This window comes from Eurosta solidaginis, chromosome 4 (genome assembly GCF_040869045.1).
Source record: "Eurosta solidaginis isolate ZX-2024a chromosome 4, ASM4086904v1, whole genome shotgun sequence".
NCBI classification, from domain to species: Eukaryota; Metazoa; Arthropoda; class Insecta; order Diptera; family Tephritidae; genus Eurosta; species Eurosta solidaginis.
This window is the reverse complement of record NC_090322.1, coordinates 108,897,840-108,904,728: the sequence shown is the minus strand read 5'-3', so window position 1 is coordinate 108,904,728 and position 6,889 is coordinate 108,897,840. Positions and strand designations below refer to the sequence as shown.

The following is a 6,889-nucleotide window of genomic DNA, read 5'->3' as shown; positions in this document are numbered from 1 at the left end:
AACATTTGAGCAACGCGACAATGCATTTGAACTGAAAATGAGCGAAGCAGTAGTTCTCTCACCGTTTGGCATGTACAAATATATACATATGTAGAGATGAAACATTTGAGTAACGCGACAATGCAGCATCTGTAGCTTTGTAATCAGGGGGGTTGTGAACATAATGGGTTCTACAGACAGCAATTTCGATAGTTGCACAGATTTTCGAATTTACAAAAAAATGTTTCTATTAATTATAAACAAATAGAGTAATATTTGTTAACAAAAATAGGCCTATGCACTGCGGCTGATCAATATGAATCGATTCACATAACTTTTATATGATTTTACGGATGCTAAGTATGCGAAGCAGCATGTCAATTGATTGTATGATTGATTACGTGTTCCATTTTCTTCATGTTGGAGTACTCTAATAATACTCCTTTGCAATGCGTTTGCGGCCCACCATCAGCCGATCATTGCTCGTTTTTTAGCGACAGTGATCACGACACGATGACGATCGAACAGAGTTGCCAAAAGTAAAATATTGCATGCAAATAACTAATAATAAAATTTTACTGTGACAACTCTGATAAAATGCAACAGCGCACTGGTTTTATGTATACATACTATAGTATGTATAGAGAAATATTAGTTTCTTTATTCACGCAAATGCTAAATAACATAAGAATATTCGTAGTATAAAATATAAAGTTGTATTGCCCCTCTTCATTTACTTTTATTTTAAATTAAATTCACTTCGATAATTCTTTCCGACACAATTCCTCTTTAATAACTTGGCACATGATCCTCTGTGGGTGCTGCATGGAGTACTACAGTGAAAGTACTTTGGAAAGTACTCTCACGTATGTACTCTATGGAATACTCACAAACAAAGCGAGAGTGGGATCACCTACTCCTCTCCTAGGACATCGCAATGTTAATTGGAGCACATTTTTTGTATGAATACAGATTAGTTTTGGAACACTCCTATATTCCAAAAGGAGTATTCCTTACATTATTTTTGAAGGGTAGCCGTGTTTTTTAACACGCGTATATCCGTTTACGCTTAAACTTTATATGGACTGCTAAGCGACAAACTTTAAGTACACTTCTGAAATTGCTGCGCATAAATTTTGTCCTACTAAATTTCAATACGCATTATACTCAGATGTTAGTGAAATATGTGTCTTTGTTTCACCCTCTACACTAATTCTATGTATTCTGTGTGTGTCCACAATTCATCGCAACTGATTCAGCTATATGTTATACCCTATGGCCATCAGAGCGTTGTGTCTCCGCTTTTCGGTACACCCTGTTGCTGTAGCTAGTTGTTTCACCACAGCCGCTAGATGGGTCTCCTAAGCATTATCTAAGCGAGAATAGGCGTTTTTTTACGCCAAACGAAACGTATACGCGTGTAGAAAAAAACACGGCTAATATATAGATTCATGTGATATGTACACATATGTATGTGTATGTTTGTTGCAGTAGCATGCAAAATGAACAAGACTAAAACTGCTTTGGTTAAAACGAGATAGCTTGTATTAATACATAGTAGGCTTTGATTTTATTATATAAATACCTAATTCCTAAGACTCTTTATGTACACATATATATGAATTATAACAGGACTTATGTTCTTATTTCTTTGACTAAAAATTTTATTTTGTCAGTTAAAACGCGTATTATAAGTTTCTGATTTTCTGCGGTGACGGGTCGTGGAAAGACAAGAATTGAAAAATAAAAATTGAAAAAATAAAACGTAGCGTTTTTGTTCTTTTGAAAATCGGAAGCTGTTGAATTTGATTAATTATATTAATAAGCTATGGGCCCAGTCACAAATTGTGGTTGTATCTTGTGTCTGGCTTAATCAAAGAAAGTGTTGGGTTCGGTTGAAGAAATAAATAAATTAAAGTGGTATCAAGAGATATGGACAAGCTAAAAAAGAACATTAAACCCTTCAATGGGGAAAAATACTCTATCTGGAAATTTGTATCAGAGCTTTATTAGCAGTTTTGTAACTGAAGACGAAAAACCAGAAAAAGAAAGTGTACTGTGGGCAAAGGCCGAAAGAACTGCGAAAAGCATAATAATTCAATTTTTAAGCGATTCGTTTTTAAGTTAGTGCAGAGTGTACTGCAAGAGACATTTTTTTTTTAATTTGGACAAAATATACGAGCTTAAAAGTGTTTCATCTCAATGGTCCGTAAGAAAATAATTACTTTCGTTAAAACCAAAGCCAAATTCAAATTTAATGAATCATTTTAATGTGTTTGATGACTTGGTCACAGAATTAATTGGTTCGGGTGCAAAAGCTGACGAAATGGACAAAGTGTCACGTTTGTTACTAACGCTTCCCTCGTCATATTACATAACAGCAGTCGAAACTCTGTCTGAACAAAATTTAACTTTTGCTCATCGTGCCCAGATGAAGATGAAAAACTCCTGGCAATCAAATGTAACGCTTAAAAAGATCCTGTACTGTGAGAATATTACACAAAATTCTATTAATATTCCTGTTATAGAATAGACTGTTTTATATACAAAAGGCAACAGAATAATCAAAATAAAGATAAAGCTAAGCAAGTGCAGACGCCTGCTACTACTGCTGTCCAATCTAATACCGGTTTCGCGTTCATGTTAAAAACTGTAATCAATTACGAAAATAAAAATTCGAAAAATATATATTTTATTTTGGACTCGGGTGCATCCGACCATATGGTAAATGATAAGAGTTTGCTGCTAAACTGCACTGAGTTGGAACAGCCAATTACAATTACAATTGCCAAGAGTGATTAATATATATACGCATAAGCTATGGGCACGATGAAGATGAAAAACTCCTGGCAATCAAATGTAACGCTTAAAAAGGTCCTGTACTGTGAGAATATTCCACAAAATTTACTATCAGTAAATAAAATGACGGATGCCGGCATGAAGGTAGTATTTTCAACAGGAAGTGTGGAAATATCAAAAGATGGTGAGGTACTTTTTAAAGGTATGTGTTCTATTAATATTCCCGTTATAGAATTAGAAGTTTGTTGTAGATCATTTATAACAGACGAAATCAATAAAAGCTCATACCATTGTGACATAAACGATTAGGTCACATTAGTAAAGGGAACTTAATAGAAATGAAACGAAATAAAATGTGTGAGGATACAGAGTTATTAGATAGTATTAAAATTGATAATGATGTCTGTAAGGCTTGTATAAAAGGGAAACAAGCACGATTGCCATTTTCAAAGCTTAAAGATAAGGACTATATAAAAAGGCCATTGTTTATAATACACTGAGATGTATGTGGTCCGATTACGCCTCCTACAGTTGACGGTAGAAATTACTACGTAATTTTTGTTGATCAGTATGTACATTATTGTGTAACATACTTGCTAGCCCATAAGTCAGATGTATTTGCTCATTTTAAAGACTTTGTTGCGAAAAGTGAAAATCATTTTAATCTAAAAGTAGTAAATTTGTATGTTGATACTGGTAGGGAATATTTATCAAATGAGATGAGAGAGTATTGTGTTGAAAAGGGTAAATTTAAATCAGCTAATATGCTACCCTGTAACAAAAATAGTCTAAGTGTTCATCAACACATAAAAAGGCATCTGATAATTGTTGCTGACATAGACATTCACACGATTTAATACAGGTGTGTGTACAACACACAGCCAAACAAATTTGTATTCCAGCAAATTTGCGAACGTTGCATTTCGCACAGAAGCCACAACTCAACACAGGTGTGTAGGTACATATTTTGTATCGTGTTGTATGTAGGTATGTAAGTATGTATGCTTAAGGTAAATATGTATGTAAGAATATGTTTAGAATAATTTTGTATAAATAAGCTGACAATATTTGAATAAAAAGCATTCGCTCATTGATGTTAAAAACTCACAAAATCAATTACTTCATTTTAATATTTTATTTGGCGATCCTGCCTATGATTCTACTGGCTGATTATTCAGCCTAATTCATTGGTAAGGATTTTACTGGCTGATTACAGCCTAAGCCTTGTAAAAGAAAAAAAAAGAAGAGAAATGATAATTAAATTCGGGCACCAACAGTAAAAATTGCGGCAATTGGAAGACCTCAACAAAGCATACTTTGGAATGATACAGAGAAGATCAGCATGGCCCCTGCGAAAGGATGACACCGAAATCGTGAAGCGTTCAGGACTAGCAGCTAATAATTATAAGTATAATACGTATATTAGCTTAATTTTGACAATTTAAAAATTATTTTTAAGCAGGAAAATATTCGGGCAACCTAATGGCTGCCTATTGACAAGCAAACATTTAAATTTCTGCTGTAAAAACTTTTTGTTACTAATTATTGAGCTATGTTCCCAGAAGAGGACATACAAAATCAAAGCCAATTTGACCAAATTTCGACAAATTAGTTAAACTAAATTTAAATTTACAAGAAGGTGAAAACGAAACACCTGAGAAACCCAAGCAAGGCCCTAAGCCAATAAGAATCGAGGAGTACAGAAAGAGAAATAGGATTCAAAAAATTGAGGAACCTAAGTGTCAAAGCCAGTCAAATTGAAAAGAAAACGAGGAGGAAAGCAATTTGGCATTCGAAAAACAATAGCCAAGATCTACGAAAAAATAAATTTAGGCACTAATCAGGCAGAAAAAATTCAACTAAAACAAGAAATTAAGGGATTAAGGAATAATAACCATAAAAATAAAAAACCGGATCCAGCAATGTAAACATTAGGGTGTTGAAAAAAATAAATAAAATAAAATACAATCTTGTAAAACTAATTTGGTTGAAAAGTCATTGGAAACTCATTGATATGCCTGAAGTATTATATAGGTTCGAAGTCAAATTTATGGGAAGAACAGATTAAAATATTGAAAAAAAATGTTTAATAAAACAAAAAAAAAATGTATTTCATATTTTTTTTACGATGGGAGGCCAAGAATCAAAAATAGAAAAACCAACGGCAAACGTTGTAAACTCAGTCCAAGTAGTAGACCATACTGAGGCACTAGATACTATTAACACCATGCTTCTAATCATCTGCGTAGTTAGTTGCATCAGTTTATTTCTGAAACTCTACTCAACCCATAATAAATTCCTAAAAAAGGGATATGCCAGCCGCGCCGACGGTTTATATAAGGTTTAACTAAATTTTAACTGCCATCCACAATGGGCAAATGGGAAGATATCGTTAAACTACTCATAGAAGAAAAAACGATAGGAGAAAAATCTTACAAATGTATTAATAAAAATACAAAAGTAAAGGCAGAAACAGTAGTAAAGCATCTTAAAATAATAGTTGAAGAATTTAACAGAATAGGAAAAACAATCCAACAGTTAAACGGTAAACTAGACGACAATCGAAAATACCAAGCATATCAAATTTTTGCCAGCATTAGAGACAAATTGGTGTTCTCACTGGCAAGATATGATATTCATAGTACCAACGAGTTTCAAGAAGGAAATAGAAATAGACTTTAGCACATTCCTGCTGGAGGCAGCCTGCGATTTAGAAGAGGAACCAGAAGTAGAGCAAAAAGAAGAAGAAAACGGGAACAAAAGGAAATTTTAACAGAGACACCAAACTACCAAACAAGAAAAGACAAAATGGCAAAAACCACAGTAGAATTCTTAAAAACGGCTTCGTCAATTCTACCTGAGTTTGATGGTAAACATGAGAACTTACATAGCTTCTTCGACGCACTAGATATCCTAGAACAAATTAAGGATACTCACGAGACCATAGCAGTCTCCATGATAAAAACTAAGCTCAAGGGAACAGCTAGAAACCTTTTGAGCACTGAAAATTCAATACTAGCAATAAGACAAAAGTTGAGTTCAGCAATTAAAGGTGAATCTGTAGAAGTTTTGTCGGGAAAACTCCTAAACGTCCAACAGCGCAGTAAAACAGCTAACCAGTACACTGCTGAAATCGAAAACTTAGCAAAATCGTTGGAAGGTGCTTACATATCTGACGGTCTTGCACCTGATGTGGAACCAAAATATGCCACACAATCAGCTGTAAAGGCCATGTCTAAGAACTCGGCTAACGACAGGGTTAAACTGATAATGCAAGCAGGAACGTTCACATCTATGAACGAAACTATTTAAAAATTCACGAATAGCTGTACTGAAGTCACGGGTAACCCAAATACAGTGTTACGCCTGACGCGCTCACAAGGTAATTACCGAGGTAACTTCCGAAGAAGCTACCAAAATAATAATTATCGAGGTAACCAAAACCGAAGATATTACGGTAATACTAACAGATATAATAATAACAATAGTAATAGACAAAATAATAATTTCACAAGACGCAATTTTGGAGGTCAGTCAAGATCATCCCATCAGAGTAACACGAGCAACCTCCGTAATATAAACCAACAGGAAAACCAACAAACTCCACACCAACAGTAAATTCTAACGGTAATAAAATATGCACATTCAACTTGCATCTAAACAGCTACATATCTTCCAATACTACCCTCAATAAGTCAACTTCAACGTTCCTGATAGATACAGGGCGGATATCTCAATAATAAAGTAGGGTCAAATTGACAGTAATGTCACAATAAATAACCCACAGATCACAGATTTAAAAGGTATTGGCCGAGGCATAACAAGCACACTTGGAACAGTAAAAGCAGATCTAACAGATGATAGTCTTTTAATAGGATTCAAATTTCACATAGTAGAAGACAATTTCCCAATCCCATGTGATGAAATTTTGGGACTCGACTTCATTAAAAAATATAATTGCATTTTAGATTATAATAAAAATGGAGACAGCCTAATACTACGACCATACGATTACCCAGAAGATATAGTAATACAAATGACAAATAGACCAACAATCAATAGCATTACAATACCCGCAAGAGCCGAAGTAATTAGACAGGTTCATATCAAT

The 6,889-nt window shown here is 34.2% G+C and overlaps 1 pseudogene; it reads left to right on the top strand.

The window, feature by feature from the left end:
* Positions 1-4,070: 4,070 nt before the first annotated feature.
* LOC137251543 (U6 spliceosomal RNA) lies at positions 4,071-4,171 on the top strand (annotated as a pseudogene).
* Positions 4,172-6,889: the final 2,718 nt, after the last annotated feature.